General features: G+C 40.1%; 1 long non-coding RNA gene across 2 annotated transcripts; it reads left to right on the forward strand.

Annotated features, from left to right (window-relative positions):
* Positions 1-839: 839 nt before the first annotated feature.
* On the forward strand, positions 840-26,573 carry LOC139551694 (uncharacterized). Of its 2 annotated transcripts, none has more exons than XR_011670301.1 (3): positions 840-1,572; positions 13,316-13,431; positions 25,855-26,573. It is a non-coding gene; the product is annotated as an uncharacterized lncRNA (long non-coding RNA). The 2 variants fall into 2 exon arrangements; XR_011670302.1 differs by having other exon boundaries at positions 842-1,572; positions 13,323-13,431.
* The last annotated feature ends 1,016 nt before the right edge of the window (positions 26,574-27,589 follow it).

Genomic DNA, 27,589 nt, shown 5'->3' on the forward strand with positions numbered 1-27,589 from the left:
CTGATGTGGTGGAAGTTGTCAAACCATATCAGAACTCCTTCGAAGACCACCTTCAGGCACGGACTGAGAAGGATGTGGAGGTTTTTGACCAGGTAAAAATTATTATCTGCTGTTAATTAATTTTCTGGCCTTCCAAGAGATATATGAGATGTATTTGTAATAATTTGAAGTATAATTGCATTTATTTCTATTCTCAATCAAGGTGAGACTGAACATGGAAAGGGCGCATGAGAAGGAGGAGATCCACCTGAGAAGAATCAAGGGGACCAAGTGCTTTGACTGGGCGAATGACTTGGCTTGGAAGAAGGATGAAAGGAAGGAGAGACCCGGGAAAGCTTGGTGCTATTTCGCTTCTAGCTGGGGTCAACATCCGTTAAGGTGAATATAAAAATCTCAGATAACTATTTGCATTTGCTGTCTCATGGTGGGCGGCATCGCCATGCTGTCAGCAGTACCAACACTGGCCAAGGGGTTTCTCCAAATAGTAAATCTCAAGGCTAACCACTGGGTCACGATAAGCAACCGCCACTTCTAGGTAGGTACTGTTTTAAGGTGTATGACTCCGGTGACACCACCCTGGAGTTTCTCCCAACTCATCTCTCTATCTTTTCCAGGGACCACCCCTTACCAACCCCACTGACATCAAAAATTAGACGGGTATCCTTTCTTTTGTCTGCCATTAACATTATTGCATGTCTAATCAAACATTTAAATTAAATCATTCAAGAACTGTATTTTTCCATACCTGATAATCATTTAACATGTGTGTTTGCTTGTTTACATCTGTCTCATACCCTGTTCCCTTTACTCTGCTCCTGTTCTCCAGGACTTAGGTGTTCTGCCTAACACCCAGACATGGATCCACCTGATGTCCTCCATTACCAACCACCTTCCAACTTTTCATTACCTCAGCTACTGTTATTGTCATGTTGTCATTGTCTGCTAAGAATAAGCAAGAAAACTATCATACTGGGCACGTAATGTGAGCTGCACAGATCAGCTAAAAACAGTAGCACTGCAAACACTCAGAACAAAGAGGGCAGCAGCGCCTGGACTTTGCAGTTTCCCTCTTTCTAGTCCACTACCTATTGAAAAATAAGTGACAGGCAGAACCTCCCATCCGCACAATACCCACCTCCTCTCTAAACCACACACCAGAATTCTGTATTTCAGTCTATAATTGCCATGTGAGTGTACAAAAAAATCTGAAAGTAAATTGACACAAGTACCAAAACAATGGTTATGTATTTAAATCTGAAATATTGCTAGATTGGTTTTCACAGGTGTTTCATAAGGTGTTTGTTATTGTAAATTGTAACGTATCCCTTGATGATATTTGTTAGTTCAACATTATTAATTGTATGAGACATACAATTAATATATATTCAACCACATGGGTGCACTAATGAGCTATGATTTTTTTAAATCATAATTGGGGACTAAAATTATTTCAGTGTAGTTAAGGGAATGCCTGTTTAAAATGAAAACATGCCAGCCAGACAAGCCAGTGTATGAATAAAATGTATTTGCATATGCATGGAGTGGAAATTAGCTCACTATGTGATCTGTAAGGTAAGTAACATTAATGTGTGTGGGGGGCATTGAAATTATATTATGTTTACCCTGATGCCCGTTTATTCATAAAAAGCAGATGGTAAATAGCATTAATTGCAATGGTTAGCCTATGCAAATGAATAGGATTACATTTAGCTTAATTGGTAATAAATATGACGTGGGGGAAAGTCGGGATCCTAGTCAGGCTTTTGTTTGTCAATTCCAGATTAAATATAGGTCTTCATGTGTATCAAATCTAGGCAATTGTGGGCTAAATAAATGACAAACAGTTTAAATGTGATCTGTGATCCAAACAGGCTGGAGTGTTTTCGGTTCCGTTTAGTCTAAGGATATGCGTAAGAACGCAACTGCACTGAAATGAATAGCCTGATTCAATGGGATTCTCCAGAATGATATATTCTTTTACCTGTTAAACTGTTTGGTCGATGCATAGACTCATACCGATTCTAACTTTTTGGTATTTTGCATTAGGCATAGATTGCAGAGAATTTAATAAACCGACGCCATTTTCCTGTAATGTTTAGACTGCGCAAGACCTTCGATAGGCTAGTAGACTGCGAGAATAATAGTGGAGTTAATCATTGTTATAGCCTAGATCGATTTTTAAAATCTGGACCGTTGATTTTACCATGGCTAAGCAAACATGCTTTGTGCACGTCTCTAAAACAAGGCCTATATCCTCACATACCGCCTCAATTCGAACCCTGCTTTTAATTAGAAAACATCCACAGAAATGTATAGACGAAGGATTGCATGGTGACAGTGATTGTGTCTGTTAATCCGGTAAACTGGGAAGTGGGGGGGGAAACGAGATCAAATCATGACATCAGTGATTTTCAGGTCAGAGAAAGATGCTAGAGATTCCGAGTTGGATGACTGTTCAAAACAAAATAAAAATCCCAGTCTGAGCTCGTTTTTTTTCAGATTCCCCAGTTGTCTACAACTCACTGAAGTCGGAAGTCAGAGATTGCCGACTTTCGAGATGTTTTGAATGCACCACTAGAGACCTAGGCTCCCCTCAACCCACACATTTAGTGGACACTTCTGATGACGTCTGGCGAGTGTACACTTGCAGGGCGAGGAAGGAAGGAAGGAATGATTTTTAAATGGACCACCCTTGGCCGGAAATTCGTCACTCGTTCATCCCACAATGATTGTGTTTTCAGCCAAGCCTGTGGCTTGTGGGTCCTTTATATGCGCTACATTCAATTATGAGTCCATGTGTACTTATATTAAATATATTGTAATGAAACAGCAGGGAGCAGGTCTCGAACCCTCGACCATCTAGCCCGAGGTCCGGCGCGCTATCGACTGTGCCGCAAAAGCATGCTCGAGCGGCAGAGTAGATTTCCGCGCTTATAAACCCAGGGTCCTTACAATATAATTATTAATATATGCCTACTGTATGATAGCTAGCAAATTATTTAGCTAACTAACATTAGCCTGCCTAGCTGGAACCTCTGAAGGGAAATGTTTTATTTCGACAATTTCCATAAACACATTTACTTTTTACGTAGTAGCAAAATTCTTTACTTATTTGCATTCGTTTTTACTTACACTTGTATGTTGGCTTCACCCTGGGTGGCAGGTAGCCTAGTGCTTAGATCGTTGGGTCAGTAACCGAAAGGTTGCTAGGTCGAATCCCCGTGCTGAAAAGGTATAAATAAAGGTATAAATCTGTTGTTCTGCCCCTGAACAAGGCAGTTAACCCACTGTTCCTAGGCTGTCAATGTAAATAAGACTTTGTTCTTAACTGACTTGCCTAGTTAAACTAAGGTTAAATAAAAATTGATGTTTTTAAGTTTTCGCTGACTTTTCTTAGCGGATGTACAATCGTCACAAATTGAATTAGGGGGAGTTTCAGGCTCTGGAGTGAACATAATTGTACACTCGCAAAGCCAACTGAAAACTAGGGCTGAGGTTGCAAACTTCCCTTGCTTGGCTAATCATTTGGACCACCCTCCAAGATGGCGACGGGGATTCCCTGAAGGGCATAAGGCGAGGGTAAGTGGACGAGGGTGTGTCTTTTAAGTGTTTAGACCGCAGCTCTAGGCTACCTCCAACAAAGAAAAGGAAAGGGGGATACCTAGTCAGTTGTACAACTGAATGCATTCAACTGAAATGTGTCTTCTGCATTTAACTTTTCTAGGGTAGGTGAGACGCTAACGTCCCACCATGCCAACATCCGGTGAAACAGCAGAGCGCTAACATTCTAAATACATCATTCGTTATATTAAACATTCTTGTAAATACATGTATTTTACATCATTTAAAAGATGAACGTCTTATTAATCCAGCCGCTGTGTCAGATTTCAAAAAGGTTTTACTGCGAAAGCAAACCATTCGATTTTCTGAGGACAGCGCCCCGCACACACAAGTATTACTAGCATTTTCCAACCAAGCATTAGCGTCACAAAAGTCAGAAATAACAATAAAATAAATCGCTTACCTTTGAAGATCTTCCTCTGGTGGCAATGCCAAGTGTCCTAACTACACAGTGAATGTTCGTTTTGTTTGATAAAATACATTTTTATAGCCTAACACGAAACATTTGTAAACCGCTTGCATCGTGATTTCCGTCTCATTCAACTTTGGACGAAGCGTTCGTGGTAATTACACACACTAAACAAACGTTTATCCAGTCATGGTTGGTTTCATTGCAATCCTCTGGTTGTTACTAACACAACCATACTTGATGGTTCTTTTCCCGGGACGTATTGACCGAAACAAACCGATTTGAAGACACCAATCAATGACCTCATTGCGCACCAATGGTAGGACCGGTCTATCGTTGATTGACTGTATTTTGGCCCAATGACCACTGATCATATTCAAATCTCGAAAACCAGCCTTTGTCGTAAACTCTGGCGTAAAAGAGGTTCATTCGCCATTGCAAATCCTACTTGACGGAGCCACGAGTGTTACGCATAGCAGTACATAGTCAATAGCATTTTCAGCAAGTTTATATATTTAAATTATGGCGAATAAATCAGGAAAAACTAAAACAAAGTCTAGTTATACATATTTAATCCAAATTATAGAGGAAATTGATAGAGAAAGCGAGACCGAGTTGCTTCAGGAAGATGAATCTTTCAGCGAAGCAAGTTTTGACTCCCAGGCGGAAGACATGTTTCTGCACGGCGAGGATGCCATGCTGGACTGGTAAGTTCTAATGCTAATGGCGTTGTTTGAAATTAATAATATCAAATATTATTCATTTGAGATTTTTGGGGGGGGATTTTCTTATTTTATTTGCAATATATAAATATATCATCTGTAATGAAATGTGTAAAGTACACATTGGCTATACTGTGTGTGTGTGTGTGTGTGTGTGTGTGTGTGTGTGTGTGTGTGTGTGTGTGTGTGTGTGTGTGTGTGTGTGTGTGTGTGTGTGTGTGTGTGTGTGTGTGTGTGTGTTATATATATTTTACATTTATTTTACATAAACATGGAATGGAACAGCACTTCACCATTGTGATTATGTTCCCTGTACTCTATATATATCTGTTTATTTTACATGTTGATACAGGGCTCATACGTGAAAGTATTGTTACTGATTTTTTAAATCTTTCACAGTGGCAGTGATTCTGATTAAGAGCCGCCAATGTCTAGGTGTCCATCTCCCTCTGAAGCTGGTTCATCCAGCCGGACCCCTGCTGTCTCCAGCTCCACACCTACCCGGCCATCTAGAGGTGTGAAGTCAGTGACAAAGAAGCGGAGGTGGGGAAGAGAGAAACCTGCAGACAGAGGGCCAGAGAGCCGTCGGCACTCTGTGTTAGAAGATGATGTGGAACCAAATCCACCTGTTTTTAGACCCAAAAGGCAGCCAGGACCTCAACTAGCTTCTTCTCAATAGGGGGTACTATTTGCACTTTGTAATAATTTCGTTCCCAAATTAAACTGCCTCGTACTCAATTCTTGCTCGTACAATATGCATATTATTATTACTATTGGATAGAAAACACTCTGTAGTTTCTAAAACCGTTTGAATTATATCTGTGAGTGAAACAGAACAGGAGTTGGAGCACTTTTCCTATGAGGATGTGAGAATGCTGAAATCTGCAAGCTGTTCCCAGGTCAGTTTATTAATTTGCCTGTCTTCTATTGGTTGAGATGCACTGCATACGTCTTCTCCTGGGTGTCAGCGAATAGTGAGAGTTGAAATGGGGTTGCTAGGCAGAACTGAGAGGTTATAAATAGCCTGGGAACGTAGGGTCCGGTCTTTGTTCACTTCGCTCTGACGCAGGAAGGACATCTGGCTGTGGCTCTAGAATGCTCCGGTTATAGGCCTTAGATATATCCGGTCATGTTTTATTCGTTATAGGTGTTAAAGACATCATAATGTTGTTATATTAAACAGAGTTATATCAGTTTATATCGGTATATTGCGATTTTCGGATATTTAATCGTCCTGCGTTTTAGTGAGTCGGACACGTCTTTGCCACATGGCTAATGTTTACTGCTAAATCGAACGTTGAAGAGGACAATCTACAACCAAGCAATGATTCTTTTGGACTAAGGACACCTTGCCCAAGATTCTGATGGAAGCTCATCAAAAGGTAAGAACTATTTAAGATGTTAATTCGTTGTTCTGTTGAAAAAAGTGAAATGCATATTCCGCCATTCATTTCGGTGCGGTCTCGCTTTAACGCACGCTGTATGCCGTAGTAACGTTAATTTTAAAAATCTAACACAGCGATTGCATTAAGAACTAATGTATCTTTCATTTGCTGTCCAACCTGTATTTTTTAGTCAAGTTTATGATTAGTTATCGATTAGATTAGGTGCCTCTCCCAAGATTTCTCCCGACATATTGTTGGCAGCCTGGCTACTTTTCTCATTGTATAACCACGATTTGTGCCGCTAAATATGCACATTTTCGAACAAACTCTATATGTATTGTGTAATATGATGTTATAGGACTGTCATCTGATGAAGTTTTGAGAAGGTTAGTCAAAAATGTAATATCTTTTGCTGGTTTATTCGCTATCGCTAACGTGCATGAATCAATGCTGCTATGTGGTTGCCTATTGTAGTAAGCTAATATAATGCTATATTGTGTTTTCGCTGTAAAACACTTAAAAAATCTGAAATATTGTCTGGATTCACAAGATCTTTGTCTTTCATTTGCTGTACGCTGTGTATTTTTCAGAAATGTTTTATGATGAGTATTTAGGTAATTCACGTTGCTCTCTGTAGTTATTCTAGTCGCTTTGGTGAGAGTTGTGATGGTGGCTGCAATGGTAAACTATGATTTATACCTGAAATATGCACATTTTTCTAACAAAACATATGCTATACAATAAATATGTTATCAGACTGTCATCTGATGAAGTTGTTTCTTGGTTAGTGGCTATTTATATCTTTATTTGGTCGAATTTGTGATAGCTACCTATGCAGGAAAAAAATGGTGCAGTAAAAAAAGTGGTGTCTTTTGCTAACGTGGTTAGCTAATAGATTTACATATTGTGTCTTCCCTGTAAAACATTTAAAAAATCAGAAATGATGGCTGGATTCACAAGATGTGTATCTTTCATCTGGTGTCTTGGACTTGTGATTTAATGATATTTAGATGCTAGTATTTACTTGTGACGCTATGCTAGGCTATGCTAGTCAGCTTTTTTACTGATGGGGGTGCTCCCGGATCCGGGATTGTGTGGAATTAGAGGTTAAACATGACTGCAAAGTACAGCCCCCTTCAACTTTTTCAACTGTTTTTCACCTCGTCAGTTGTTGATTCCTTGGTGTCGAACACCAATAAGTACGGGGCTAAGAAGCAGGCAGGAAAGAAAGAGGCCTTCCAAGAGGTCTTCCATGTCAGACCTTTTCTGCTACCTTTCAATGGTCATTTACATGGGGCTGGTGAAGTTGAAAACTCTAAGGGACTACTGGAAAACGTCAGCTCTCTATCAACTGCCTTTCCCCATGACTGTCATGTCTTGTAAAAGGTTTCTGACTATCTCACGGGCGCTTCACATCAGTGACTCAGAAGTTGATGGGGAGAATGACAAGAAGAGAGGCACACCAAGGTTTGATAGGCTCTGCAAAATCAAACCTCTCTACCCCAACATCGTTGAGGCCTGCAAGACCTATTTTCAGCCTGCCCAGAACCTGTCCATCGATGAGAGGATGGTAGCCTCAAAGGCCAGAATGAGCCTCAAACAATACATGCGTAACAAACCAACCAAATATGGTTACAAACTGTTTGTTTTGGCTGATTCTGTGTGTGCCTACACTTGCAATTTTTTTGTTTATGAGGGGAAAAACAGTTTTGCTACCGGTAATGGACTGAGTTATGATTCCGTTATGGAGTTATTGGATTTTCAACTGCTGGGGAAGGGCTATAAACTGTTTGTGGACAACTTCTACACAAGCCCTACCCTGTTTACAGAGCTGAGGAAGCGGGATGTGTGGGCTTGTGGCACCATTCGGACCAAGAGAGTGGGATTTCTAAAAACAAAGGTGAACGACATGCCTAAGCGGGCTGAGCGGGGTACCATGCGATGGATTCGTGAAGATGGCCTGCTCTTTGTAAAGTGGATGGATACCAGAGAGGTGGTCCTGTGCACAACTATCCACAAGTCCTTCAGTGGTGATCACATCGTCAGGCGTGTGAAGGACGGTACCGGGGCATGGACCACAAAAAATTTCCCCATTCCAGCTACTGTGAAGGACTACAACAAGGGCATGGGAGGTGTGGACCTGTCAGATGCGCTGATAGGATACTACAATGTTCTCCACAAGACCATGAAATGGTACAAGACATTTTTCTATCATTTCATTGACATTGCTGTGGTGAATGCCTTCATCCTCCAGAAGGAAATGGCCAAGAGCTGTGGACAGCCCCCCATCTCACAGCTAGCCTTCAGGGAGCTGCTCATCCAGGAGCTTGCTAGCTACACCAAGTCCACTGCAGCACCTTCTGTCCCTTCTGCTCCAACCAGTGGTGTTCACCTGCCCAGATTCATCTCTGCAGGCATGAATGTGCCTCAGGGCAAAAAGGGCACAGTAGGGAGACGCCCCATCACCTGCACCACCTGTTCAGTAAGCCTCTGCTTTACAGCAGAAAGAGACTGCTATGGGCCATGACACCAGCACAATATTGTGTAGAGGACTGAGGCTCTTCACAATATTGTAAATAGAACATGTGTAAATAGTTTCCCTTGTTATTTGTTTATTATTATTTTTAAATATATTTTATATATTTTTGGGTGGGGTGTGTTAGAATAGCATTTATGTATTTTGTATATAGTTCTTTCCTTCCTAAATGTATCACTGTACCAATTCGGCCACTTGGGTACATTTGTGTGGGACACCTGGGTGACTTCATGCTCAATGTCATGTAGCTCGCTCATTTTTGAAGTTATCTGTCTAAAACTTTTCTCAGCTATTGCTGCCATCTTATGTTCTTCAATCAAATCATCCCCAGCATCCTATCTGTATGTTTGGCTGTTCTTGGTCATTTGGAAGATGATGCAGCAACAATAAAAAACAGAAAATGTATGTTTATTTCCTTGTATTTTCTTCTACCAGATCTGTTGTGTTATATTCTCCTACATTCAATTCACATTTCCACAAAATTCAGAGTGTTTCCTTTCAAATGATACCAAGAATATGCATATCCTTGCTTCTGGGCCTGAGCTACAGGCAGTTAGATTAGGGTATGTCTTTAGGCGGAAATTGAGAAGAAGGGGGGGTACCCCAAAGAAGTTAACCCAACCCCTCTGAATCAGAGGCTGCCTTAATCGAAATCCACATATTTGTCGCCCGGGAACATTGGATTAACCTGTCTAGGATGAGGGTGCCGCTAGCGGCACTCCCCCCCCACCCCCACTGAAAAACCAGTGCCGCGAAATTCAAAAAAAAAATTTTTTTTTAAAAATTTAACTTTCACACATTAAAGTCCAATACAGCTAATGAAAGACACAGATCTTGTGAATCCAGCCAACATGTCCGATTTTTAAAATGTTTTACAGGGAAGACACAATATGTAAAGATGTACATCTATTACCTAAAAACACATTAGCATAATCCACCATCTTTTATTTGTCCACCAACACCAGTAGCTATCACCAATTCGGCTAAACTAAGATATTTATAGCCCCTAACCAAGAAAAAAACTCATCAGATGACAGTCTGATAACATATTTATGGTATGGGATAGGTTTTGTTAGAAAAAAGTGCATATTTCAGGTAGATGGCATAGGTTACAATTGCACCCACCGTCACAAATGGACTAGAAAAACTACATTGAGCAACGTGTTTACCTACTTACTAATCATCAAACATTTCGTAAAAATACACAGCATACACTAATCGAAAGACACAGATCCTGTGAATACAGACAATATTTCAGATTTTCTAAGTGTCTTACAGCGAAAACACAATAAATCGTTATATTAGCATAGCACATAGCACATAGCAGCCCAGCATTGATTCTAGCCAAAGTGAGCGATAAAAGTAAACATCGCCAAAATATATTAATTTTTTCACTAACCTTCTCAGAATTCTTCAGATGACACTCCTGTAACATCATATTACACAATCCATATAGAGTTTGATCGAAAATGTTTATATTTAGCCACCAAAATCATGGTTAGACAATGTGAAATGTAGCTCAGCTGGTCAGAAAATGTCTGTGCGCCACTTAGACAGTGATCTACTCTTATACATAAATACTCATAAACGTGACTAAAAAATATAGGGTGGACAGGGATTGATAGACAATTTAATTCTTAATACAATCGCGGAATTACATTTTTTAAATTATCCTTACTTTTCAATACAGCTTGTGCCAAGCGAAGCTACGTCAAAAAACATGGCGTCCTAAGCCACTAACATTTTTCGACAGAAACACGATTTATCATAATAAAAATGTCCTACTTTGAGCTGTTCTTCCATCAGTATCTTGGGCAAAGGATCCTTTCTTGGGTCCAATCGTCTTTTGGTGGAAAGCTGTCCTCTTGCCATGTGGAAATGCCAACTGCGTTCGGGATGAACTGGAAGCGTGCCCAGCAATTCACAGCGTTTCAGAAATAAATGTCCCAAAATCGCACTAAACGGATATAAATTGCTATAAAACGCTTTAAATTAACTACCTTATGATGTTTTTAACTCCCATAACGAGTAGAAACATGACCAGAGTAATATTACTCCCTCCACTAATGCTTGGAACAGGTGCGGGTCGGTGTCCTCTAGGCGCATGACGCAGCTCCAAAAGAGTGACTAGCCTCAGGGTTTTTTAATTTATAGTGCCTGTGAACGCGCAATCGACCCCATTCAAATCGTCATCACGTAAAGACATCCAGGGGAAGACGTAAGCAGTGTCCGTATAGTCATAGCAATAACAGTGCCCTTTTAACTGACTCCAGAACAGTGGCCAAAATTTCTGAAATCTGACTCCATGTCAGGGAAATTGCTGTAGAATGGGCTCTGTTCCACTTAGAGACAAAATTTCAACTCCTATAGAAACTATAGACTGTTTTCTATCCAATAATAATAATAATATGCATATTGTACGATCAAGAACTTTGTGGGAAGCCGTTTCAAAAATTACACGATTAGCATAAATAGTCACAACAGCGCCCCCATCCTAAACAGGTTAACTGCCTTGCTCAGGCAAAACGTTTAAAAAAGTTTGTCAGTTTTGGGATTCAATCTAGCAACTTTTTGGTTACTGGCCCAACACTCTAACCACTAGGCTACCAAGAAGCCCTTGTGTTTGTATTGATGCGAGAAATACGCATATCTACACACACATATCTAATGGTGGCTGCGATATCGACTATCCTAATAATTTTTGCATTGAGGTGATAGGCCTATTTTAGCTAAATCGACAAATGAAATTGATGAACTAAACAGACACTTAAACTAACACGTAACACATGTAGACGTTTTCAAGAGTTCATGGTAAGATCATTCATAATAAACTTACACGCAAAGTGACATGTTACATTGACAGTCTATATTAATTCATGGCGTTATTTTATGCCGCTAGGAAGACGTTAGGTGACTTGGTGAGAGGTATCAGTAGCTTCACGAGGCTTAATTCTGGCATGAATAACCCCCCATAGGGAACTTGAATGGCTTTTCAGCCATGAGTCTGTGAGCCTAGTAAAAACCTTCAGGCAGTGGCGACACAGGCAGGCAGGTGGGGCTTTGAACCCCACATTTTTAGAAAAAAAAAATAACATTTTGGCCTTGCCTGTTTTGCATGTTATTTTGGCATTAATACGTGTCACATATCAGTTTGCAAACAATGTAAAAAAAAAAATACAAACATGGTCTCTTTTTTGTTTTCTTGAGTAAGGCAGCTCCAAAATGCAGGTGTTTCAGCTTACCTCAGTGCTTTCTGTGGTGGTGGTGGGGCAAGCCAACAGAAAATACGGAGCGTTGCACCATGATTGGCTCAGTGTTCTGTCACTCATGGGGACACTACGTCACCACCAAGTCTACGGCTGCGTTTCAAACTCATAAAATACACACACTCCTCCATTTATCCTAGCCTTATGCCCTTGGGGGAATCCCCGTCACCATCTTGGACATTGGTCCAAATGATTAGCCAAACAAGGGAAGTTCTCAACATAAGCACCTCAGCCCTCGTTTTTGATTGAGTTGTGAGTACAATTGTGTTCACGTCGGGGCTTCGGGGCCTGAAACTCCCCATAATTCAATTTGCGATGATTGTACATCCGCTAAGAAAAGTCAGCCGAAACTTAAAACCTTAATGTCAATATGGAGAAGTCAACATACAAGTAAGTGTAAGTAAAAATGACTGTAAATAAGTTAGAAATTGTGCTACTAAGTCACATGACGGCACAAACACATCTCGTAAAAGTAATGTTTTTGTTTGGTTAGCTTTTGGAAATTGCAGAAATAAAAATGTTTCCTTCTTCAGAAGTTCCAGCTAGGCAGGCTAACGTTATTTAGCTAATTAATTTGCTATTGTACAGTAGGCGTATATTAATAATGATATATTCAATGTAAGTAGACATGCAATCATAACTGACTGTAGCGCATGTAAAAACACAATCATCATGGGATGAACGAGTGACAAATTTCTGGGCAAGTGCGGTCCAAAACAAGGGAAGTAACAAAATACTTATTTTCCACCATAATTTGCAAATAAATTCATAAAAATGTGATTTTCTGGATTTTTTTTCCTCATTTTGTCTGTCATAGTTGAAGTGTACCTATGATGAAAATTACAGGCCTCTCTCATCTTTTTAAGTGGGAGAACTTGCACAATTGGTGGCTGACTAAATACTTTTTTGCCGCACTGTAGATAAAATGTATCGGTGCTCATCGGCCATTGGACATAAACATTACACAACAAATTGGAAATCGCAAATTCAGCAATGAGTGGTTTGGAAGGAATCAGTGGCTAACTGCAAGCATTGCAAAGCAATCATTAGCCTGCTATTCAGAGTGGCTGTTTGGTCCCAAGTCTAAGATTAAGGGTCTCTTTTCCTAGTTTAAAATTATAAACATTCAACATTGGCCATGCTGTCAATGAAACATGATTTGTGCCGCACTCAAAACAACTGTTAACTCGAAACTGCAAAATCTGACTTTAGTGGGTTCAAGAAAACTGTGAACTCGGGAAAAATTTGCTACGACTGGGAAAATATGTTGTGAACTTTCATCCAACTCGGAATAGTAAACCGGGAACTCGGGCCTCTTTCTAGAGATACAACCTGAAGATCACTGACGTCATCATGATTCAACTTTTTTTCTCGAGTTCCCAGTTGTCTTGAAAGCACCATAAATCCAGAGAATGCGAGACTTTGATGACAAAATTTACCTGCGAAGGACCACCGCGCCACCTTCCTGTTCAAGTGAGCACAGCACAACAAGGTGAGTCCAAAAATGTCTTGTACCCTGCTGCATAAAGGATGTAATATGCCATGGAGATATATATACTGTAGCTAAGAAAGTAATACTAAGTGTATGTTGTGTAGTAAGCTGTCGGTAGCTGTTTGGTATGTTTTCACCTCTTAATTTCGCCTACTGTTCTGACTTGGTGGTGCACATGTAGCCTATGTTGTTTTTGAGAAATGTAATCAGCGAATATTGTAAGAGCTTTCATTGTCTGCTTATAAGCCCCCTTTATTTATTCTACGGTTTTGACTCGGTGTACAGGGAGAACACTGTAAGTACGGCCCATGTCCTGAAATCTGTCACTGTACATTTACATTTTTTTGAATAAATAGTTATATTTACTACGTCCGTCCTACCTCACTCAATGTCTTAATCGAAATTACAGATTGCCTCTTATCCGCTCACCGTTCCCTTTTACCCTAGTTTGTACATTTCAATTGTCAGTAGAAACATTTGTTTAAGCAAGTCAGCCATTTTTGCGATGTTTTTTTAAAAGGCAGTAAATGAGGCTGAATGAAATGTTTCGCTGCCAGACAAGGCTCCACTGATAGCCAGGTGTAGCAGTGGTATCGTGCAATTAATGTATTGTTAGTGTTGTGTAGTGGCTTTGCCTGCATGCATCCCACATTTATTTTTTGCCCCACCAAGATATACCTGCTAAAATCGCCACTGCTTACGGGTGTTACTGACTGTCGATTCTAAAGTTCAATCACCTCGACGGTACAATCTCCTAACCTCAGTAAACAAAACTGTACATTACCAAAAGTATGTGGACACCTGCTCGTCAAACATCTCATTCCAAAATCATGGCCATTACTATGGAGTTGGTCCCCCCTTTGCTGCTATAACAGCCTCCACTCTTCTGGGAAGGCTTTCCCAGAAGGCTTCCCAGAGGCTTTCCACTAGATGTTGGAACATTGCTGCAGGGACTTGCTTCCATTCAGGTGTTCCAATTCACCCCAAAGGTGTTCGATGGGGTTGAGGTTATGGCTCTGTGCAGGCCAGTCAAGTTCTTCCATACCGATCTCGACAAACCATTTCTGTATGGACCTCGCTTTGTGCACGGGGTGCACGGGGGCATTGCCATGCTGAAACAGGAAAGGGCCTTCCCTAAGCACAGAATCATCTATAAAGTCATTGTATGCTGTAGCATTAAGATTTTCCTTCACTGGAACTAAAGGCCCTAGCCCGACCTATGAAAAACAGCCCCAGATCATTATTCGTCCTCTACCTAACATTACAGTTGGCACTATGCATTCAGGCAGATAGCGTTCTCCTGGCATCCGCCAAACCTAGATTCGTCCATCAGATGGTGAAGCATGATTCATTACTCCAGAGAATGCTTTTCCACTGTTTCAGAGTCCAATGCCGGAGAACTTTACACCACTCCAGCCGACGCTTGGCATTGCGCATGGTGATCTTTGGCTTGCGTGCGGCTGCTCGGCCATGGAAACCCATTTCATGAAGCCCCTGACGAACAGTTTTTGTCCCGACATTGCTTCCAGAGGCAGTTCGGAACTTGGTAAGTGTTACAACCGAGGACAGAACCTTTTTACGCAAAACGTGCTTCAGCAGTCCCGTTCTGTGAGTTTGTGTGGCCTACCACTTCGCGGCTGAGCTGCTGATGCTCCTAGATGTTTCTGCTTCACAATAACAGGACTTACAGTTGCCCGAGCAGCTCTAGCAGGGCGAAATTTAACGAACTAGCTTGTTGGAAAGGTGGCATCCAATGAAGGTGCCACCTTTAAAGTAAATGAGCTCCTCAGTAAGGCCATTCTACTGCCAATGTTTGTCTATGGAGATTGCATGGCTGTGTGCTAGATTTCATACACCTGTCAGCAACGGGTGTGGCTGAAATACCCGAATCCACAAATTTGAAGGGGTGTCCACATACGTTTGTACAGTACCAGTCAAAAGGTTTGGACACACCTACTCATTCCAGGGTTTTTCATTATTTTTTAAATGTTCTACATTGTAGAATAATAGTGAAGACATCATAACTATGAATTAACACATATGGAATCATGTAGTAACCAAAAAAAGTGTTAAACAAATCAAAATATATGTTACATATTTGAGATTCTTCAAAGTAGCCACCCATTTGACCCTTTATACAAAAACAGAGTAAGTAATACGTAATGTCCGGTTTTGGGGGTAGTGGCGCATAGGTTCGTCAGGGTTGAGAGTTCGAATGGTGCTCCTAAAGAGTCCATGGTGCTGGGTAGGCTTTCACTACAGGCTGCAGGGGTTGCCTTTTACCAGCAGGACCAAGATATTTGAAAAGTTAAGAAGATTGACTTTGTGGCCTATATAGCTATGGTGATTAATGGCACTGCCAAGGTGGAGAGGAAGTCCAGGAAAATAGATATCATTGTGGATGCGACCGAGCGGTATAGGATATGGGATAGGTGGGACGGTAGCGTCCAGAAAAAATGTAGCGCGCCAAATTCAAATATATTACTATAAAAATCAATCTTTCAAGAAATCACACATGAAAGACACCAAATTAAAGCTACACATGTTGTGAATCCAGCCAACATGTCTGATTTCAAAAAGGATTTACGGGGAAAGCACACCAAACAATTATGTTAGCTCAGTACATAGCCACAGAAAAACACAGCCATTTTCCCAGCAAAAGATAGTAGTCACAAAAAGCAGAAGAGAGATAAAATTAATCACTAACCTTTGATGATCTTCATCAGATGACACTCATGTTACACAATACATTTATGTTTTGTTCGATAATGTGCATATTTATATCCACAAATCTCGGTTTACATTGGCGCCATGTTCAGAAATGCCTCCAAAATATCCAGAGTAATTGCAGAGAGCCACGTCAAATAACAGAAATACTCATCATAAACTTTGATGAAAGATACATGTGTAGTACACGTGTCCAAACGCTCGCGCAGATAATGGCAAACGTCGGACGAAAACTTCAAAAAGTTATATTACAAGTCGAATAAACTGGTCAAATTTAGTAGAGAATCAATCTTCAGGATGTTGTTATCATATATATCCAATAACGTTCCAACCGGAGCATTCCTTCATGTCTGTATAAGTTATGGATATCATGAGGAAAGTGCGTGACCAAGAACTGGCAATTTGCCAGACCAATGACCGAAACCTCCCATCTGGCCCCACATCACACTAGAGGCTTCATTCAGCATTCTACAGACTGTTGACATCTAGTGGAAGGCGTAGGAAGTGCAAACAGATCCATATATTACAGGGAATTGAATAGGCGATGACTTTAACATTGACCATTCTCAGAATTCTCACTTCCTGTTTGGATTTTTTCTCAGGTTTTTGCCTGCCATATGAGTTCTGTTATACTCACAGACATCATTCAAACGGTTTTAGAAACTTCAGACTGTTTTCTATCCAATAGTAATAATAATATGCATATATTAGTATCTGGGACAGAGTAGGAGGCAGTTCACTATGGGCACGCAATTCATCCAAAAGTGAAATTGCTGCCCCCTATATCAAAGAAGTTAAAATAGGGTGCACACTTTTTCTTTTTAATGTATAAATATTTTTGTGTATGTGATTATTGGACTTACGTCTACAATAATGTGATGGGGACTGGCTGCATGCGTTTTGCTCCTCTGAACCCCCTTCTAACGAAGGCTGTTCCAGATCATTTAACCCTCTGAGCAACTGCGTAAAGGATGGATACCCTACAAACGTTAGATAATATTAACATATATTTATCCTATATATATATACATTTTAACTTATAAGAATACGTGCATTTGACATATTACCTAAAAAATCATTGCCCCCCGTTTAAAAAAACATATCACGCCGGTTTAATATTACAATAATATCAGTAATATTCAAACAATTCCCCGCCTCCAAATCTAATACATTATTTTCACTAACTCACCTTCAGAAAGCTCCATTAGGATGGATTCAAGGATGGTCTTTTAGCTGTTCTGGGTTGATAACTCTCCTGGGCTGTTGGCCTGGTGTTTGGAGTTGCGCTAATGCCTTTCAAGCAGAGGGGATAGTATCTGTTGTCACTCGCTCCGCGGTCTTGGCTCAAAGGAGAGATATTCGGTAATGAGCTTACATATCGGGGGTGACGTTTTTTCGGGCTGTATCCCGTATGCAGAATATGGCCAGATAATATCTGAATGTTTAGAGTCCCCAAAACCACAGGTGGTTGTCTGACCTATTCTGTCTGGCAGGATTTCCGTTTGATTTCCTACACCATCATGGTTAGCAGCTCTGGGGGTGTCCGATATAAATTTATAGACCTGGGTGGGGGCCGTTTGTATATGGGCTGATTATAAATAACATATGGTTTAAACCGTAGGAGTTTGTCTAGACAAGATATATTCTGCCTGGGGTTGTTTGAATTTTTAGCCCCCCACGTCCTTGGGGGTGAGATAAACACGTATTTGAAAGGCATGTGTTGTAAATGAATCGAAAGTACCCATTGAAGAGACGGACATCTTTTTGGTTTCAAACGACCCATGCAGAGACACACACCCCTCCCCTTTTGTTTTTAAAACACACACACATACACTCGCACGCACTTCTTTCCGGAAAGCCTTTTTTTCTCAGGGACAGATTGGGAGAGAGATGGCGCGTGATATTCCTTTTGTTAAACGGTGAGATACCTCTTTAAAACCATTTATTTAATTCATAATATTTAGTACAGACCTTTTTAAAACATCTTATAATTAATCAAAAACAATTTTACTGCGCAATAATGACACATGCACGGATGTTTTATGTATAAACATTGTTAGACTACAGTTGTACATCATTGCCAGACAGTACTTTCCCTTTAGCGGGATCATTTTCCTAAACAACCGCTGAATTGCAGGGCGCAAAATATTACTAACAATATTTATAATCATAAGTGAAATATAGCAAACACAGTTTAGCTTGTTGTTAATCCACCTATCGTGTCAGATTTTGAAAATATGCTTTGCAGCGAAAGCAATCCAATCTTTTGTGAGTGTATCAATCAATGCTACAACAGCTAGCCCCAAATTAGCATGGTCACGAAAGTCAGAAAAGCAATACAATTAATCGCTTACCTTTGATAATCTTCGGATTTTTGCACTCACGAGACTCCCAGTTACACAATAAATGTTTTATTTTTGTTCGATAAATATTACTTTTATAACAAAAAAACACCATTTGGGTTGCGCGTTATGTTCAGAAAACTACAGCCTCGTTCCGGTCCTGAAAGGCAGAAGAAAATTCCCAAACGTATCAGATTCAAAAATATTACTAAAAATATTTATAATACTTTCCCTTTAGCGGGATCATTTTCCTAAACAACCGCTGAATTGTAGGGCGCAAAATATTACTAACAATATTTATAATCATGCAATCACAAGTGAAATATACCAAAACACAGCTTAGCTTGTTGTTAATCCACCTATCGTGTCAGATTTTGAAAATATGCTTTGCAGCTAAAGAAATCCAAGCTTTTGTGAGTGTATCAATCAATGCTACAACAGCTAGCCCCAAATTAGCATGGTCACGAAAGTCAGAAAAGGAATAAAATTAATCGATTACCTTTGATAATCTTCGGATGTTTGCACTCACGAGACTCCCAGTTACACAACAAATGTTCTTTTTGTTCGATAAATATTACTTTTATAACAAAAAAACACCATTTGGGTTGCGCGTTATGTTCAGAAAACCAAAGCCTCGTTCCGTTCGACGAAAATTCCAAAATGTATCCGTAATGTTCGTAGAAACATGTCAAATGTTTTTTATAATCAATCCTCAGGTTGTTTTTAACAAACATAATCGATAATATTTCAACCGGACCGTAACCTATTCAATAAAAGAGAGAAAGAAAATGGAGAGCTACCCCTCTCGCGCGCAGGAACTAATCAGAGGAAACCTGAATACTTTTGAAAATTCTCGCAAATTTTTCAAAATAAAAGCCTGAAACTATGTCTAAAGCCTGGTCACAGCCTGAGGAAGCCATTGGAAAAAGAATCTGGTTGATACCCCTTTAAATGGAAGAAAGACGGGCCAGGAAACACATATAAAAAATATAAAAATAGAAATCACTTCCGGGTTAGATTTCCTCAGGTTTTTGCCTGCAGAATCAGTTTTGTTATACCCACAGACAATATTTTGACAGTTTTGGAAACTTTGGAGTGTTTTCTATCCTAATCTGTAAATTATATGCATATTCTACGATCTGGACCTGAGAAATAGTCCGTTTAGCGTCAAGAGGTTAATAACCTTTAATGTTTATAACAAGCCGTTGTAGGAAAGACTGTATTCATATAAAATAAGACATTGTTTTGAAACGCACATAACCATTTTCCCAGAAATGCCTATTCTCCTCGACAGACCGGGGCGAGAGAGATAACGATCGATTCCGTTCGTTAAAGGGTGAGATACATTTTTTAATTCCTTTATTTAATTCTAAATCTTTAGTACATACAGTTTAAAACATGCTATAATTAATTAAACATTTGTACTATTCATTTATTATAGATAAAGGGCCTGGTTAGCCCTGACCGGCATCCGTCTCCAATTCTCCCGCGTCAAGACAGGCTCTCTGGCTCGCAGGATATCCCACGCACGCCCCTTCAAGGCTCCGTAAGTTTTGACTCCAGGGATAGATCAAACGTCTGGCATGTAGATCCTGGGTATGTCTTAAGGATAGATGCAGCCAGCGCCGTAATCGTTGTTCACGATTTTGGAAAATACTTATTCATCATGGTTATGAATATGGGATAATCAATCAACCTCTTTGGGATATGGAGGCGCTGTTTTCACTTTGTAATAAATCGTTCCCAAATTAAACTGCCTCGTACTCAATTCTTGCTCGTACAATATGCATATTATTATTACTATTGGATAGAAAACACTCTCACGTTTCTAAAACCGTTTGAATTATATCTGTGAGTAAAACAGAACTAATTTTGCAGCAAACTTCCTGCCTGGAAGTGAAAAATCTGAAATCTAGGCTCTGTTCCAGGGCCTTCCTATTAATTTGCTTCAAATCTATGGCTATACATGCACTTCATACGCCTTCCACTAGATGTCCATAGGCAGTGAGAGGTGAAATGGGGTGTATAGCTTGATCTGAGGTCAAAAGAGAGCTCTTGGAATGACATGACCCCAATTTCCTTTGTTCAGGAAGGCGCGGGAAGGAACTCTGGATTGCCTTCTGAAAAGCTTTCGTTATAGACGGCTAATATCTCCGGCTTTGATTTTATTTGATAAATCTGATAATATCATCGTAAAGTATGTTTTTTCAATATAGTTTTATCAGATTATTGAAAGTTTATCGGTAGTTTTGGCGTGTTCCGTTCTCTGCGTTTGGTGATGATGGACAGCTTCGCGCCACTTGGCTAGCTTTGGTTGCTAATTCGACAGACGAAGAGGACATTCTAAATCCAAACAACGATTATTCTGGACAAAGGACCCCTTGTACAATATTCTGATGGAAGCTCAGCAAATGTAGGAAACATTTATGATGTTATTTCGTATTTCTGTCGAAAATGTTTAGTATTATTTTCCGCCCTGATTTTGGGCGCTGTCTCGCTATAACGTAAGCTGTATGTCGTACTAAAGTTATTTTTAGAATTCTAACACGGCGATTGCATTAAGAACTAGTGTATCTTTCATTTGCTGTACAACATGTATTTTTTAGTAAAGTTTATGATGAGTTATTTGGTCAGAATAGGTGAGTGTCAGAAATATATCCGGAGATTCTGGGAAAAAGTTGCTACGTTTTCACAATGTATAACCACGGATTTCGGCTCTAAATATGCACATTTTCGAACAAAACAGAAGTGTATTGTATAACCTGATGTTATAGGACTGTCATCTGATGAAGCTTGTCAAGATTAGTGAAAAATTATATATCTTTTGCTGTTAGCGATCGCTAACTTTTGCTGCTGATAAATGGGTTGTGTTTTTGGCTATTGTGGTAAGCTAATATAATGCTATATTGTGTTTTCGCTGTAAAACACTTAAAAAATCTGAAATATTGGCTGGATTCACAAGATGTTTATCTTTCATTTGCTGTACACCATGTATTTTTCATAAATGTTTTATGATGAGTATTTAGGTATTTCACGTTGGTCTCTGTAATTGTTCTAGCTGCTTCGGTGCTATTTGTGATTGTAGCTGCAATGTAAAACTATGATTTATACCTGAAATATGCACATTTTTCGAACAAAACATAGATTTATTGTATAACATGTTATAAGACTGTCATCTGATGAAGTTGTTTCTTGGTTAGTGACTAATTCTATCTCTATTTGGTCGGTTTTGTGCAAGCTACCTGTGCTGTGAAAGAAATGTCTGTGCTTTTTTGTATTTGGTGGTGAGCTAACATAAATATACGTGGTGTTTTCGCTGTAAAACATTTAAAAAATCGGACATGTTGGCTGGATTCACAAGATGTTTATCTTTCATTTGCTGTATTGGACTTGTTAATGTGTGAAAGTTAAATATTTCAAAAAAATATTTTTTGAATTTCGCGCGCTGCCTTTTCAGTGGAATGTGGGGGGGGGGAACCCCGGGGCTGTAAAGGTAGCTAAACACTGGCATATAAAAGTTTACATCCTTGCAGGCTTTGGAAAATACATATGAACTGACAGACTTCGTCGCATTTGTACTATCAAATTGTTCACATGCTAAAATTGTCACTTTGGAGTCGGGGCTATACGCCATTGAAGCGATTCTTAGGGCCTTCAGATCACTGCGGCCGCACACCTGTTCTTCCATTGCATATCCTGGCAGGCTTGTACCACTCAAAGCCTGTTCAATTTGACAGAGCGCTAGCTTTATCTTAAGCCATTCTCTCATCCGCAGCGCAGGAGAAAAACTCCCGGGTTTTGCATGATAAAGGGGTTTGGGGCCGCTGTCTGTGAATATCTTAACCGCAGAATCCTCAGGTTGGAATATGTAAGACATATGTCCCTCACTCGTACCCAAAACTCCTTTAAAACATTCAGGGGCCTCACCCAAAACTTCTTCAATGCTTTTGTCATTGGGTTCATGACAAGAGACGCATAGCACCCCGAGAATTGGCCTAGGAGACATCATTTTCTGTTTAATGTTCTGGGTTTTATTTTTAAAATCTTGTTTAGTGTTCTGGGGCCGCATGTCTTGTTCTGGGCTTTATTTATAATGCGTCTGCTGCAAATACAACCCCCCCCCGGACATTCCTACTTCATAGACAACAACCCTAAGGGCAATAAATAAATGTTCAAACACATCCCCCCCAGTTCAACCAGGTCAATACACATCAATCATTATGACAACTTCAAAGGAATAGATGCAATATAGATATAAAATAACACACCCTCTAACACGTGACAACAGGAACAGGATGTCCTGGCCGGATGCCCATATTTGGGGATGTACGCGTCATCCGGACATAGGGTCATAAATCAAAATTTTGACCCGTGCCGTCTACTTTATTCTCTCTGTTGCTCCGCCACTTCTCACAATGATGCTTGTTTAGTCAAATTTAGATCAAAGCTGAATCAATGTCTTGGAAGATCACAATGATTAATTAGTATTCTGCATAACAGAAACAAATATTAAGCCAAAACTCAACCGAAAGAATGTGCATGGATTGAAACAAAATACATGAAGGCTATAGTGATGCCCCCCAAAAATCGTAATGTATGCTACACTGTCCTGCAAAATCCTCCTGTTGTCCCGCATTTGGGTATTTTAAATGTGGTCACCGTAACTGGAGTGTTGGAAAGATTTTTCAAATACATCCATTCGCAATGGATAAAAAAAAAAATGACTTTGTTGACTTGTGTGAAGTGAAGAAAAAATGACTGAGAAGCGAATTTTATTAGTGGTGTAAGTGGGGAGTTAAGACAATCAGAAATCATACATTACGTACCATAACCCCCCCCCCCCCCTCTCTTCTTCTTAAGACGCAGCATATCGCCCTCTTCTTCTTGATGCAACTTTATATTATACTCAAGACACATATTATCTTCACACATATTTTAGACGCTTTTCAATGACAGACGCAACTCAATCAGCTAGACCTATTGCCACGCGCACTACCCAAATTGTGTGCTTCCCAAATAGGCATAGGCTAATGATCCTCTGTGGCTAAGTTATGTTCCCTGGTGAACTTTTTATTATTTTATTTAGACAGGAGTAATTATATAATTTTGGCGAATCATCAATTTAATTTATGGCAATCCAGCATCCTAACTGTGCACCTGCCAACTTTCATCTTCAATTCGCAAAAGGGTGAAACCAGAGATCTGTATATAATGACAAGATGCTCATGTCTCTACCCTAACAATGAGAGTTTTTGTCCCAAAGGCCGGAAGGCAGGCAACAAGCTTAGGTTAGCATATTATCCCCATAAAAACGCATTGTCTTATTCTGGACAGATGTTGGCGAGAGTGAGCCCTCTCGCTTCGCCTCTTCCTCTCTGCTGAAACTATGTCACTGGAGAAAGCATCCGAGTGAGTGAAACAGCGCCCCTCAATATGTAGCCCATGTATCAGGTGCGGTCTGGCCAGAAATAGTATGACATGTCATACTCTTTTGGTCCAGACAGCATCAGATACATGGGCTACACATAATGAGACAGTGGGGCGCTGTTTTCGCTCGCTCGGATGTTTAAACTGAGATTGATGCTTCTTTCTGTCCATGTGCGTCTCGGTCAAATAAATGATAAATATTTCAATATCTTATTTGGACGGGCAAGGAGATACGGTAGCCTGGCCCGTCCATAACACCGTCCCTGGATTGAAACGAGAACCATGTGTAGCTTACAGTGAATAAATACATGAGATTGAGGCTCTCTCTCACTAATTGATTGTATAATGTACACACATATCATTTCAGTTTGTGAATGGGTGTTAGATAAATGTTTTTTAGACATTTTAAAGAAAACCTATTATAAATAATTGTAACACTGCCATATTGATCTGAGCTTTTCTGTTGGAAAAGGGCATTTGTGTCTGACTTTTGGCAATTGCAGATTTACCTCCTCTGACTTCACTCCTCGACTTTGGTCTAGTCGGTTGCTTTAGCCACTCAAATGCGCCCAATATTAGGATAAATTACTAGAGGGGCTATGTCATAAACTCTCAAAGTTCCAGAATGGGATGAAAATGGAAGCCGTATTGGTCAGGAAGAAATCCAAACCAGTCTAATTGGAATGAATGGCAGTAAAGGCATAATTAAAGTAAGGCATGTGATATCAGAAATTGTGTAATGAAATTATTGTCAACCTAAAATTGTCAAATAATTATAAATACAGTTTATATAGGTTTCATACCCATTTCTGTATAAATATCCTCTATAATATATGTAAACATACCATAAATATCTAAATTGTTATTTTCTTGGAAAGTGCTATTGGAGTGCTGTTATATGATACAATAGCGGTACTTGTTACATTTAGAACTCTTGTATAAGAAGGTTCATCATGTCCATTCTACTATTCTAATTCCTCATTTTATAGTCTACAGTGATCCCTGTATGCAATGTTAGGAAGTAACATTAGCCACAATAGCATGGTTGTGGAAAGTAGTGTTCATAAATAAAGTATGCATATTTCCCCTGTTTTTTTCTGCCTTCTCGCATTTAAATCGAGTTAAGGAGGAAATCGACGCCTTTGCAGCCTGAAGGGAGAACGTTTTATGTATGAACCGGTCCACAGGGGATACGAGTATATAGCCAGCAGCATACGTTACCTTTGGATAGTAAGATGAAACGTCTCAATATCGCTGTCACGATCGTTTGTTGAGACGGACCAAGGCGCAACGAATGTTGAGTTCCACATAATTTATTAATAGTGAAACTTAGCAAAAACAACAAAACAAGAAACAAACAACGAACCGTGACTACAGAAGTGCTACATACACTAACTCAAAATACAAAAATTCAATATCCCACAAACACAGGTGGGAACAAACACTACTTAAATATGATCCACTATTAGAGACAATGATTACCAGCTGCCTCTAATTGGGAATCATACAAATCACCAACACAGAAAATTAAACCTAGAACCCCACATAGAAAATAAAGGCTCTCTATGGTCAGGACGTGACAATCTCCATGATCTGCCGGCCTTTGGGCTACAGCTGGCTAAAGGACGCTGACATGTACATTATCGGGAAAGCACCAAATTAAACAATGTCTTCAGAGAGCACAACTACTGTCCATTGAGATCTCACCGATGTCTTGGATCTGACTCATTTTCTCTCCCTGTCAATCTTGAAGTTAAATACTTTGAAGCTATACATTTTTATCATGTTCTCTCCCTGTCACAATTTTAAGGTTACATATATTCGAAGTTCTGTATTTTTCTATTTTCTCTACTGGTCACAATTTTGAAGTTCTATATCTTGAAGCTATATATTTTTGCATTTTCTCTCCCCCTGTCCTCCTGGCTAGGATGAAGTACATTGAGACAGAGCCGAAGAAGGGCTTGGTGGTAGTGGAGGAACAGAAAGTTGAAGGTGAAGGAACACAGAAGACCTCTTGTACGAGTTGCCAGAGAACATCGGGACCAAGAAGACAGAGGAGATGTTGTCCAATAAAATGCTTAATGGGAACCCCGAGGTTGACCTGGGCATTTAGTGAGTTGTCTCAAAATGCTTCTGCGGCTGTGGTAGTGCCCAGGTTTTGGAGCTTGGGGTAGTTCGTTTTTTTTGCATTTTGCAGTTGTTGAAACTGTATTAATGTCGGCAATAATCTTACCGCAACAAATCCAGTGACTGAAAACCTTGCACAACAGCTTTGGTGTTTGTTTATTTCTATTACTATCTTTAAGCACATCTTGTTTGACCCTGTCACGTTCTGACCTTTATTTCCTTTGTTTTGTCTTTATTTTGTATGGTCAGGGCGTGAGTTGGGGTGGGCAGTCTATGTTTGTATTTCTAGGTTTTCCTATTTCTGTGTTTGGCCTGATATGGTTCTCAATCAGAGGCAGTTGTTTTGTGTTGTCTCTGATTGGGAACCATATTTAGGTAGCCTGTTTTGTGTTGGGTTTTGTGGGTGGTTGTTTTTAGTCTTTGTGTGTCTGCACCAAATAGAACTGTTTCGGTTGTCACTTTTGTTGTTTTTTATTTTGAGTGTTCACCTTTATTAAAACAAGATGAACAATTACCACGCTGCGCATTGGTCCTCCGATCCTTCTAACTTATCCTCCTCAGACGAGGAGGAGGACGACAGCCGTTACAGACCCCCCTTATTCCTCAGTGCTAAGATAAAGAACATCATCTTTATGGAGGAGGCCTCGGTCAAATAGCCCTTGGCACTCTCGGGATATACTGTCTGAGTCCGTCCAGCCAGTTGGGTTCTAAGGTCATCGCGCAGACAGTAATAAATATCTCTCCGGGAAGAAGTGCGGGATTGTATGTTTCATGATTAACGACTCATGGTGCGATTGTGATAACATACAGGAACTCAAGTGCTTTTGTTTACCCGACCTAGAATAACTCACAATCAAATGCCGACGTATTATCTCCCAAGATAATTGTCTTTGGTTATAGTCACAGCCGTGTATAGCCCCCCTCAAGCCGATACCACAACGGCCCTCAAAGAACTTCACTGGACTTTATGCAAACTGGAAACCACATATCCTATTTATTGTAGCTGGGGATTTTAACAAAGGAAATTTGTGAAAAAGTCTGCCGAAGTTCTATCAACACATTGACTGTAGTACTCGCGCTGCTAAAACACTCAACCACTGCTACTCCAATTTCCGGGATGCCTTATGGCCAAACAGTTCTATTGTTGTTTCATCAGACCAGAGGACATTTCTCCAAAAATGACGATCTTTGTCCTCATGAGCTATTCACCTGGAATGCTTTTTCAACATTCTTAAAGGTGTTCCCACATTTGCTGAGCACTTGTTGACTACTTTTCCTTCACTCTGCGGTCCAACTCATCCCAAACCATCTCAATTGGGTTGAGGTCGGGTGATTCTGGAGGCCAGGTCATATGATGCAGAACTCCATCACTCTCCTTCTTGATCAAATATCCCTTAGAAAGCCTGGAGGTGTGTGTTGCTTTATCGTCCTGTTGAAAAACAAATGATAGTCCCACTAAGCGCAAACCAGATGGGATGGCATATCGCTGCAGAATGCTGTGGTTGCCATGCTGGTTAAGGTCGCCTTGAATTCTA

This window comes from Salvelinus alpinus, chromosome 24, assembly GCF_045679555.1.
Source record: "Salvelinus alpinus chromosome 24, SLU_Salpinus.1, whole genome shotgun sequence".
NCBI classification, from domain to species: Eukaryota; Metazoa; Chordata; class Actinopteri; order Salmoniformes; family Salmonidae; genus Salvelinus; species Salvelinus alpinus.